We start from the raw sequence: 13,535 nt of genomic DNA, 5'->3' as shown, positions 1-13,535 counted from the left end.
CAATTTGTTATATGAGCTCTTTTGATCTCTTTGAAAAACAAATGATCGTTTTTGGTTTCCAAACTTCTCAATTTGTGTAAACCATTTTTAGGCATTGACCCTAAAGCTACATTTCTTGAGGGTTACGACTAAACATCTCCTTGACCAAAATAGTCGCATCAAATTTTAAAAATTGCTAGCGACTAAAAATTGCAAACCATTCAAATAAATTGTCATTGACGTTATTGGGTTTTATTTCAGAGTTTGAATTTTTCATTCACTCGAGGCAAAACCTGGATCAAGAAGTATTTCTGTCCGCTTGGGCCTTTTAAATTGAATGAGGCAACTCTGGATCACTTTTTGAAGAAGAAGAAGAAGAGAACTTTTTATTGTCTTGGCTAAGAAGAATAATTGTTATGATTTCATTGTTCGCTCGCACAACTGCACAAATTAAAAAAAACAAGAAGCATTATAATATGCTTTAGAAATGAGAAGAGGCTCATTTCACTCAGTATGATTTTTCACTTCAATGAATCTAAGTCTGAGTTTCCCTGTATGAAATTTTTTAAATATATTCCTACACGCTTTTTTTTTGTTGGGACACTGACTACCGAGGTAAGCTTCCCATATACACTGTTGTTTCAAACAATTTAAAAACTTTTTTGATTGTTGTACAATCGAAAACTTAATTATTTGCTTCCGATGCAGTTTTTGTTCAAATAGATCCAGATTAGATGTTTAGAATTTCTAGTATTTGTTTTGACAGCCATAGAAAAAGCACTTATGTTGTATGTTGCATATTGCAGTAATTGCATTATGATAAGTTCATGGACAGTGAAAATGTTAGCCGTCTCAAACAAGGGAGTGGTCTGGAAGAACTTTGACTTTTTAAAATTAACCGAATCATACGTTTTTGTATAAAAAAAATTGGTTGCAAGTTATTTTTGTTTGTAGATCCATAAAAATAACGGGCTCCATGTACATTTAGTAGAATAAAATAGGGTGGTGAAAATGTCAAGAGTTCTGCATATACTACAAAAATCCACACAATTTTGCAAGTTTTCTTCATATTTGTGATATATGTGATTTGAAATTCAATTATGAATCAACGCCGACTCCTATATATTTTTTATCACATCAGTAAGTCTAACTTCAGAATTATCCAGCCATATGATTTTATTCCTACAATAATTTTTTCTTCTACCGAATTGAAGCAATACAGTTTTTTCCTATATTTAGACTGAGCCTGTTGTAATGACACCATTCAATCAAAATTGCGAGACTATTGGCCCTAGCATCATTATTTGTATAGAAAGTTAGTGTTGTATTATCTGCATACATCGTAATTGACCAATCTTCGTTTCAACCCAAAGTGGTAAATCATTTATGTATATGATGAAAAGTAATGGGCCTAATATTGAACCTTGAGGTACACCCAGTTGAGTCTCTGTAGATATGGATCTCATAGCTCCGACTAGCACATATTGTTTGCATTTTCGAAGATAGCTCTAGTAATAACAATGCTAAACTTCGCATGCCATAATTGTCCAATTTCTTTAACAATATTCCATGATCTACTGTGTCGAATGCTCTGCTGATATCCCGAAACAGTCCCAAAACATTCATGTTTGAATCAAGTAGTCGTTTGATCCTTTCCAAATTCTTACTAATGCCTCAATTAATGTCGTTTTGAGTTGGAAACGAAACTGTTCCTCGGTTATTTGATTAGTTGTAGGTAGAAAATCCATAATACCTCTGTTGAGAATTTTCCTTAAAATCTTACTGAGTGAAGATAATATTTAAATTGATCTAAATTTGGTAGGACTCTTGCAGTCAATGGCTCTAAAAACAGGAGTGATTTTTTGCGATTTTGAAAAAAATCGGATAACATCCCTGACTCATTGATCTGTTGAAAAGGAGGTTTACAAATGATTGGACTGAAAAATTTGACAAAAAGGTTATTCAAACCTTCCTTATCCACTGTCTGACTGTTCGTTAGTCCATACATTGTAAACCTCTGGGGCACTCGTTGAGAAAAAAATGATTTTTTCATTTGATGGAGTATCATTTGCACGAGTATTTGTGGAGATTCCGAATTATTTTTTGGTCCGATTGATGTGAAGAAATTGTTGAATTGAGCCGGAGTGATATCCACGTTATCCGTTTGAATCTGGCCTTGCAACCTGTTAACATAATTGAAAAACTTTTTATTTCCAGATTTAAGTAGAGTCTCTGAAAATTGTGGACACGAAACTTTTTTTGCTTATCGATACCTTTTTTTGCTTATGAAGACATTCGATCTCTTTTATATATTATTTAAATAACAGAACATTTCAATTCAGAGCTCAAAAGTGATAGATTCAGTTCGCTTCCTAATTACCTCAAAAAAATTGTATCCTGTTTGTTAATTGAAAGCTTATGGTCGTTTCGACTTTTAAAAATATTTGACTTTTAAATGAATAATGGCCTATTGAAGTTTGCCTCCGTTTTTCTCTTATTTTGGGCAACTTGTAGCTTAGTTCCAGCAATGAAAGAATGCTTCCTCTTTAAACTGAATTGGAATTCAATTTTAATTGCGGTTTCACACTTTAAGTTAGCGTTTTCTGGCTTTGACACTACTCAATTTCACATTTTTTTTAATGTTCAGTATCTGCCCATTTTTCACGTTTTCCTGTTTTGTCACATTATCACGTTATTGACTGTTCATATAACACGTTATTGGCGTCCAAAATAAAACACAATTGATAATTTTGAAATCATTGACGACAGAGATTTTGGTTTTAATGGCTTCGACTACACTTTCTCCAAGAATTTTTTTGAATTTTTAAATTTTGTCTTTAACTGTCTTTTTTACTTTGCTTTTTTTTTGTATTCAAAAAATTCCTGTACAATGAACCTATTTCATTGGCTATTCATGGAACAATATACGGACCATTTTTCTGATACTAGCAGATAGCTGATGGCTTTCATGGCTTTTAAATCAATTGTTTTCCAAAAAAAGCACTTTTTATTATCACAGTTTCGTTCTTTTTATTATGTGTTTATTAACTAGTCTCGTTAATTACAGGCCGAATATGACAGTATTGCTGTCAAAGTAAGTTGTCAAAAGGTGTCACTAAATCTAATGTTCTTAAAGAATTCGTTATGACTTTACCGGCTTCGACACGGCTTTTTACCAAAAAAAATTGTAATTTAATTTTTAGTTTTTGTCATATTTCACGTTCTTTTTAAGACGTAATATATATTCTTTATAATTGCATGTCTCAAGGGCTTCTTTTGGAAGAATAAAAGAACCTATTTTTTTTCATTTTTTAATTAATGGCCTTCATGTCTTTGGAACTAATTTTCTTCGAAAAAAAAACAAGAATTTTTTTAGTTTTGCCTTCTTTTTCTTTTTATCTTCTTGTTATCAGGTTTCATAAATAAGAGGTAACATAATACAATATTGGTGTTCGAAATAGATGCAATCAAACATAGTTTTACGGCTAAAGTATGGCTTCCTAAATCCCATCTTTAGAAACATTGGTAATTGTAACCCTATGGGATATTTTAGTTGATTTCTAACGGTTTTCATTACTTTGAAATAAATTGTTTTTTTTTTTAAAAAGCGACTTCAAATTTTACCGTTTTTGTTCTTTATTGTCTAATTGTTACCAAGCCTTATTATGAACTGGTCCCATATCTTTTCTGGTGATTTACAAGTTAATTTGTTTAGCTTCAGTTTTATCTGACATTATTTTGACTTTGTTATTAAGTTTTGTTTTTTAAAACGGACATAAATGTTTTGAGGTAACTAATGTTTGTTGTTGGTGTTTGATTTTGCTGTTCGTCTTGAATCGCTTTCTTGATATTGGCATATCTCATCAATCTAATGCATCATTGTTACTCCACTGAGTTATTTGCTCTGGAGGGTAACTTTTGGTTCATACACCATTTTTTTGAAAAATAATTGAATTTTTGGGCTTTTTTATCTGTTCCTCATTTGGTAGACAATTATGCCAAAATTGTTGATGTGCGGGGTCGGAACCTTATGTGCGATCGCACATTTCCGACTCTCCTTGTTACATTAAAAATCGAAAGAGATTGAATAAACTGGAAGTATTATGTTCAGATTTACGTTGATCACTAAATAGCTTTTTTGCAAAACAAACTGAACGATGGGCACGTTGGCGTACAAAACAAATAGTGTTCAAAGAATTCATTTACGAAGCACCACTTAAATGTCGTTAGCGCTTTTCTCAATATAGAATTGTTATTAACATACTCTGTGGAAAACAAGGTTTGTTAAATTTATGTTTACCATCCCTTCCGTTTTTCAATTTCTTCATAAATATTTTTTTTTAATGTTTCAAAAAATTGTTAACAAGTATCTTGAAAAATGGACAATTTCAATATTTTGTTGAAAATTATATTGCGGCCAACTTTTCTAACTGAGTGAAATTGCGACGCTTAATTTTGAACAAAGCAAAATTTTAAGCCAATTCAAAGTTATTTGGCGCGGTGACATTATCTGGTCTCTTTCGTTTTCAAATCGTCAAAATTTGGCTGCACTATGAATTTAGATTGACCATCCATAGTCGGGTATCAAAACTGACAAAAACGATACAAATCTATTTTACTTAGCATGAACTATACATATAAGTAGTTATTTGGACTCCATCTTAAAGTCATGCAGAGATACCAAAGGGAAAATTTGAGCCCCACAAATAACACATTTGGGTCCCAGGTTGAGGTCCGGACCCAAATTGGCTTATGATCAGACCCAATCGAGCGCACACCCGCGTGTTCCCAGACCAAAATTACTGGGTCTGGACGGAAGATCGAGCGCGCTACTGTCTGGACGATGGTCTGGAGATGGTCTGATCAGAGGTAATTTTGGTCTGAAAAGTCTGATCATAGGCGGATTCGAGCGCACTTGGGTCTGATCAGAGGCGACATCGAGCGCAATTGGGTCTGATCATAACCACTTCGAGCGCGCTTGGGTCTGATCAGAAATGTTTTCGAACGCAATTGGGTCTGATCAGGGAAATTTCGAGCGCCTTATTTTTTCATACTTTTTTGTTTTTTTTTTATTGAGAGATGTTGGCTCTGAAAAGAGTCAACAATAAAGCAGCGTTCTGATCAGAGACTCATCTGAAGTCCGATAGCTCTGATCGCAAAAAAGGAGTCCAGCTGATAGCAAAGGCCGGTCCCCTTCAGAGGAAATATGAACAACTGGAGACCACGATGTTTCTTATGGAAAGCTGTCTAAACTCATCCATTGAGTCAGAAATATACACTAAACGGTACACTAAATTAAAATTGTTCTCCACAGTTGGGTTTCGTTTTCTTTAGCAAAACTTTTAAAATTGGTTTTTCCTTAGATGAATTAAATACTGCAAACATCACTTTTTATGAGATGAATATATTATAGCAAAATTAAAAGATTTGATCATATGTAAAATCTTTCTCTGATTAGACTATTTCGTGCGCAGTTGAGTCTAATCATAACGTCTTCGAGCGCACTTGAGTCCGATCATAGTAATTGAATGAGGTCTGGGCAATGGTCGGAATTGGAGTCTGGACCATGGTCTGAAGATGGTCTAATCAGAACGCCTTCGGTCTGAAAAGTCTGATCAGAGACCCTTTGTGTCTGGAAGTCTGATCAGAGGTATCTTGGCTCTGGAAAGTCTGATCAGGGTTAATTTCGGTCTGGAAAGTCTGATCAGATGAAAATTTGGGTCTGGACCTCAACCTGGGGCTTAATTATCAAAATTGGCTGAACGAAGCTTTAAATTTTTTGAAAGTAATCCCCAATTTAATGCATATTATATCGGCTAAAGATAAAGAGAGGATTAAAAAGCCTATTCACATATTTAGACAACAAACGGGTATTCCAAATATTGATGTGGAATTTTTTGTATAAAAATGAAATCTGAAATAAAATAAATAATCAAATTTTTTTACCATGCCCAGGTCAAAAAATAGTGGATAATTTTAAAAAGTTTATAAGTTACTTTATAAATATTTGCAATAAAAAGATGCATCCAAATTTATAAAAACTTTATAAATACTGAGTCAACAATAAAGCAGCGTTCTGATCAGAGACTCATCTGAAGTCCGATAGCTCTGATCGCAAAAAAGGAGTCCAGCTGATAGCAAAGGCCGGTCTCCTTCAGAGGAAATTATGATCAACTGGAGACCACGATGTTTCTTATGAAAAGCTGTCTAAACTCATCCATTGAGTCAGAAATATACACAAAACGGTACACTAAATAAAAATTGTTCTCCACAGTTGGGTTTCGTTTTCTTTAGCAATACTTTTTTGATTGGTTTTTGCTTAGATGAATTAAATACTGCAAACATCACTTTTTATGAAATGAATATATTATAGCAAAATTAAAAGATTTGATCATATGTAAAATCTTTCTCTGATCAGACTATTTCGAGCGCACTTGAGTCTGATCATAACGTCTTCGAGCGCACTTGAGTCTGATCATAGTAATTGAATGAGGTCTGGGCAATGGTCGGAATTGGAGTCTGGACCATGGTCTGAAGATGGTCTGATCAGAACGCCTTCGGTCTGAAAAGTCTGATCAGAGACCCTTTGTGTCTGGAAGTGTGATCAGAAGTATCTTGGCTCTGGAAAGTCTGATCAGGGTTAATTTCGGTCTGGAAGGTCTGATCAGACGAAAATTTGGGTCTGGACCTCAACCTGGGGTTTAATTATCAAAATTGGCTGAACGAAGCTTTAATTTTACTGAAAGTAATCTCCAATTTTAATGCATATTATATCGGCTAAAGATAAAGAGAGGATTAAAAAGCCTATTCACATATTTAGGCAATAAACGGGTTTTCCAAATATTGATGTGGAATTCTTTGTATAAAAGTGAATTCTTAAATAAAATAAATAATCACATTTTTTGACCATGCCCAGGTCGAAAAATAGTGGATAATTCTAAAAAGTTTATAAGTTACTTTAAAAATATTTGCAATAGAAAGATGCATCGAACTTAATAAATACTTTGTTTTGTTTGTAATTTTAGCCTTAATTTATAAGTTATTTGTAAATCTTTGGATTAAATTAGTTATTTGCAAACTTTCGGATTAATTCGGAGCATTTGAAGACAGAGCGTTTTTGAGATCTACGAAATGACCAAAATTGAACAATTTCTAAAACGTTTTGGATCATAATACCCGCTATATTTTGTTTTTTCTTCCTATCTTTTGAGACAATACTAACTAGATTATGTAAATTAAATATGTTAAAAATTAGCCATATGATTGTTTGTGAAAAGGCGGACAAACAATTATAAAACAGGTCATCAGCTAACAATACGTGTCTCAAAACAAACAAAAAATTCAAAATCAGTTGCATTTTTATAGTTGTTATTTCTTAAACATTTTAAAAACTGTTTCGACCTGTCTTTTTAGTGGTGATAGCTTATTTTACAAAGTGGATAAGAAACAAATCTACAAATTTGCAATTTATTTAAAAATCGACGTGCGCATTTCAAGAACCGAAGATGGGACTGATCAATGTTTCATAAAGTTTCATCCTATGAACAGCAGAGCGGTTAAATGAGTTTTGTGGTTTCTGTGGTCTCGAACTCTTTCTCAATAACAGCTCTGAAAATAAAATTACTAGAACTCATTTATAAAGCATTCAACATCAATTTGACATTCGAGAGCTCATTGACATAAGCGTAAAAACCGCTTAATTGCATATTTTATTTTGATAGTTAATTATTTTATTCTTTTTCAAATCCTATGACAGGCAAATTTTTTTATTGCAAAAGGTGAGGCCGAAAAACAATTCAACTGATTTTCAGATAAATTGTGCAGGAGGAATACAAGTGCATTTCATTTTTTTTCTAGTTTTGGACAAATCATGGAGAAGTTTCATGAAAATGTGTTTGCTGTCTGAAAGGACAAATTACAATTTGTTTTTTTTTCAAAGTTTAGATTTTCAGGAACGTTATCTAGTTTTACCAAGGTTTTACCAACGTTATCATAGCTAGAGTCTTTTATTCTTTTGATGAACGGAAAGAATACTGGTCAAACCCTTAGTACGAGCATTGGAAAAAATCTTCTAATGCAGAGTTGAACTTCTTTATGAAAAAATCTGCCCGCACTTTTCGTTTTTGAACACTGAAAAAAATCTTGTAAGAACATTTGCATCAATTTTCAAAATCATGCAAGAAACTTCTGTTCGAGTCTTACAAATTATAGGTTTTACCAAATGGGCGTGTTAGTATAAGTTAGCTCATATACCAAAATTTCTGCATTAGAGAAGTTGAAGTGCAAAAATATAAAACTATAATAATGAACATGAAAATAATCATTAAAATTTTGCCAGTTTCTCAAATTTCATCTACTGTCATAAACTAAAATTGTCGAAAAATTGATTTGTTTAGTCGCAGTCGCATAAAAAGCCTGACCCCTCGGGTGAATCTGACCAATAATCATCAATGTTTCGGAGCCTGATATCTTTGATCAGAAATGGTTTCAACGATTGATCCAACGATTATAGAAAAGTTCATAAATTTCGATAAGATGAAATTATTTAAAGTTTTTGAATAATTGATTTTGTACAAGTTTTTTTTAAATCAAATTGATTCGAACACCTACATTGATGCACTCTTTCCGATTTTAGCCTATATTTAAATTATATAGGAATTTACCGTGCTCTCTAAACATCAGTCGAATTCGAATACAGTAGCCTTCAAACATCAAAGGTGCTCAGACCTCTAAAAATATATATTTCTTAAAAATACCAACAAAATGCATCATTTCTTACGATTTTTCGCTGCTTATTTAAAATAAAAAGGATTTGAAAGCCTGGTTTCTATGTGACATCAACTCACAAGATATAAATTCAATTCATTGAACCAAAAATTGAGAAAACAGTTCGTTGTAATTATAAACTCACTAAATTTCATTAGTGTCTATTTTATTATCTACAGTAAATGATGCAGCCTACACTTACCTCGAGTGACAAACAGATGTTGTGTCAATGTTGTAAACAGACAGGAAAAGAGACGTATGAAATGACTCCGATTGTTATTCCTGTAACTCAAACAACTCAATACGACGCAATTCTAATTCAATTCTCGCTTGTTCACACTAATCCTCCTTCAGTCCAACCAGGTTTGTTAACTTAGTTATAAATTATGGCCTTCTGTTTGTGATAACTACCTGCACTAACTTTTGATCAAAAATTTGGAGTTGTGATGTTGAGCTTTTAACGTTTTGATCTAAACAGAATGTTTTTCTTAGTGATCAAGAACAGAACTTTAAAGCAATTTTTCAGCTTAATTCATTGTATTATCAGGAAAAAATTACAAAAAAGATAATTTAAGTGACTTTTTCAATATACTAGCAGCCTGATAGCGTCCCAGGTTGAGGTCCAGGCCCAAATTTTTGTCTGATCAGACTTTCCACACCGAAATTATCTCTGATCAGACTTTCCAGACGGAAATTAACCCTGATCAGACTTTCCAGACCCAAGATACCTCTGATCAGACTTTCCAGACACAAAGGGTCTCTGATCAGACTTTTCAGACCGAAGGCGTTCTCATCAAACCATCTTCAGACCATGGTCCAGACTCAAAATCAGACCATTGCCCAGACCTCAATCAGACTATGATCAGATTCAAGTGCGCTCAAAGACGTTATGATCAGACTCAAGTGCGCTCAAAATAGTCTGATCAGAGAAAGAATTTTCTTATGATCAAATCTTTTAATTTTGCTATAATATATTCATTTCATAAAAACTGATGTTTGCGGTATTTAATTCATCTTAGAAAAAATCAATTAAAAAAGTAATGCTAAAGAAAACGAAATCCAACTGTGGAGAACAACTTTTATTTAGTGTACTGTTTAGTGTATATTTCTGACTCAATGGATGAGTTTAGACAGCTTTCCATAAGAAACATCGTGGTTTCCAGTTGATGAAAATTTCGTCTGAAGGGGACCAGCCTTTACTATCAGCTGGACTCCTTTTTTCTGATCAGAACTATCGGACTTCAGATGAGTTTCTGATCAGAACGCTGCTTTATTGCTGCCTCTTGGCAGAGCCAACATCTCTCAGTAAAAAAAACAAAAAAAATATTAAAAAATAAGGCGCTCGAAAATGTCCCTGATCAGACCCAATTGCGTTCGAAAACATTTCTGATCAGACCCAAGTGCGATCGAAGAAGTTATGATCAGACCAAATTGCGCTCGAAGTCGCCTTTGATCAGACCCAAGTGCGCTCGAATCCGCTTATGATCAGACTTTTCAGACCAAAACTACCTCTGATCAGACAATCTCCAGACCATCGTCAAGAAGGTAGTGCGCTCGAACTTCCGTCCAGACCCTGTAATTTCGGTCTGAGAACACACTGGTGTGCGCTCGATTGGGTCTGATTGTAAATCAATTTGGGTCTGGACCTCAACCTGGGGTAATTTGGCCGAGTTTTTACATTTAAAGAATCAAGTTTATCCCTATTAACATAGATTTTTTCAATGATTTTATCAGGATTACTAAAGTTTTTGGAAACAAATCCAGTTTCAGATCAATCCACTTTGATCAAAACCACCAATAATTAGGTAATAAATCATTATATGAAAAGGACGTCTTCAGTTGATTTTATCAAACTTAAAATTGAACCCAAAGTATTTCAGGTTGCGGTAATAAGTTTGGTTGCTCCTCGACCCTTACTACTGGGAAGAGTTACAGAAATAAAGCGCAACGAAACTATTCGAAACTAACATTCTATCAAAAATGTCCAGAAGTGAAGGCGCAATTGACCAACTTATTTCAGCGAGATTTTCTCAAGCAATTGACACTTCAGATGAAACGGTGTGCGATTATGACGCAATCATTGACCAGTTACGTAACGAAGCGTTACTTGGAGCTTCCAGTTACCAAAACAGGAAATTTCCACAAGATCGGAAGAAATTGAACTGCTCTCGCTGCGATTTGAGAGAAGGAAATTGTGTGAATATCAATAATGTTGGTAAGCAGTTTGAAGAAAGTGAATTTTGTTCATCAAATTTAGAGGACATTTGGACGAGAAATCAGGAAATCAAACAAAATTCGGTGCAACTTCCGTTTCCTCCACCACCTCCATCAGAATCAACACGTGGGTTTGAGTTGGCGAATTGTTTTTTTAAACCAAATTACTAATAATTTACGAAAAATCCTGTTTGTTAATCAAAAGTTTCTGCGATTTGAAATTGTTGGTTTGTTCCACAAAGGGTTGGGTTTTACAAATTATTCGCAAAAGCGCATTATTTTTCCTCAGTTTTGCGACTTTTCAAAACCATGTGGTTCTTTTCAAGAGTTCTTGACTTCTAATTGTTTTGTTTTGAGTTTTCATCTCTTCAAAGTGAGTTTTTAACTTAGAATTATGCTTTTCAAACTTAGAATTACTTTTAAAACTCTCTTTGCAGTGCCAATGCTAAGAACCCTGATAACTGCAGATTTTTTTGGACATATCTTTGAAAATTTTGCCGAACTAAAGATTTTTTTTCAATTTCTCCTTTTTAGGAAAGAAAGAAATACTCTAAAAGAAAAGAGAAGCCCATTCTGTACCCAGAACTCCGCTAATACAAGCCAGACCCATTTTCAGAAGCGAGATTCAAATTGAACCCCAAACCAAAACACTATCGTTCACGCCAACATTGGTACGGAAGAGTCAGATTTTGTACCCTAACTCAAATTCTGGTTCCCAAGAAAGTCTGCGCCAGTTATCAGTTGACCAGAACCCCAGATGTTCCGCTGGTCGCAGTTGTTCCAGTACTAGATGGTGTTCTGGCTCGCTGTCTCGTGGTAGAGATAATAATGATAATTTGGCTTCGAAACGGTTTTCTGTTGCAGCTGTTTCAAATTGCAGCCGTGTTGGAACAAAAGGGCACGAAGGGACTAGACCTTGTTCGATCGTCGTCGGAGAGGACCAAAAATTTACCAACGATCAGAGGTGAGAACAAAAATTTCATTGAGTTCAGGCCGAAAACAAATTCCTATTAAAATCCTATGATTTGAAAATGTTCGGGATTGCTTAATCCAAAATCATGCTGGACACTTTTGAAAAAGTTGATCAACGACCGGAATGATTCGAAAGAAATTTTTAAAGTATGCTGGCTGAACTCCAATAGATTGCAGGACGTTAAAAGCATGTAATAACTTATTCATAAGAGATTGCTCTTGAGTTTATTTCAGCATACGAGGTGGGTTTAATAGTCCTGGAATTGCTCTTCTAGTACACATTCTATTGGAAACCTGCACATTTGTATCAACAACGTTATCATAGCTAGAGTCTTTTATTCTTTTGATGAACGGACAGAATACTGGTCAAACCCTTTGTACGAATCTTGGAAAAAATTTTCTAAAGCAGAGTTGAACTTCCTTATGAAAAAATTTGCCCGCCCTTTTCGTTTTTGAACAATGAAAAAAATCTTGTAAGAACATTTGCATCAACTTTCAAAATCATGCAAGAAACTTCTGTACGAGTCTTACAAATTATAGGTTTTACCAAATTGGCGTGTTAGTATAAGTTAGCTCATATACCACAATTTCTGCATTAGAGAAGCTGAAGTGCAAAAACTCGATATTAATTTCAAGATTGTGTTAGCAACTATAATAATGAACCTTAAAATAATCATTCAAATTTTGCCAGTTTCTCAAACTTCATCTACTGTCATAAACTAAAATTGTCAAAAAATTGATTTGTTTAGTCGCAGTCGCATAAAAAGCCTGACCCCTCGGGTGAATCTGACCAATAATCATCAATGTTTCGGAGCCTGATATCTTTGATCAGAAATGGTTTCAACGCTTGATCCAACGATTGTTTATAGAAAATTTCATAAATTTCGATAAGATGCAATAATCTAAATTTTTTGAATAATTGTTTTTTGTACAAGACTTTTAGAAATCAAATGGATTGTAACGCCTCAATTGATGTACTCTTTCCGATTTTAGCCTATATTTAAATTATTTAGGACTATACCGTGCTCTCTAAACATCAGTCGAATTCGAATACAGTAGCCCTCAAACATCAAAGGTGCTCAGACCTCTAAAAATATAAATTTCGTAAAATTACCAACAAATATTTCATATGATTTTTCGTTGCTTATTTAAAAAAACAGATTTGAAAGCCTGGTTTCTATGTGACATCAACTCACAAGATATAAATTCAATTCATTGAACCAAAAATTGAGAAATTCATTCGTTGTAATTATAAACTCACATAATTTCATCAGTGTTCATTCTATTATCTACAGTAAAAGATGCAGCCTACACTTACCTCGAGTGACAAAGAGATGTTGTGTCAATGTTGTAAACAGACAGGAAAAGAGACGTATGAAATGACTCCGATTGTTATTCCTGTAACTCAAACAACTCAATTTGACGCAATTCTAATTCAACTCTCGCTTGTTCACACTAATCCTCCTTCAGTCCAACAAGGTTTGTTAACTTAGTTATAAATTATGGCCTTCTGTTTGTGATAACTACCTGCACTAACTTTTGATCAAAAATTTGGAGTTGCGATGTTGAGCTTTTAACGTTTTGATCTAAACAGAATGTTTTTA

The sequence above is a fragment of the Convolutriloba macropyga genome, chromosome 8, assembly GCF_964194025.1.
Source record: "Convolutriloba macropyga chromosome 8, txConMacr16.3, whole genome shotgun sequence".
NCBI classification, from domain to species: domain Eukaryota; kingdom Metazoa; phylum Xenacoelomorpha; order Acoela; family Convolutidae; genus Convolutriloba; species Convolutriloba macropyga.
Note: the sequence above shows the minus strand (reverse complement) of the source record.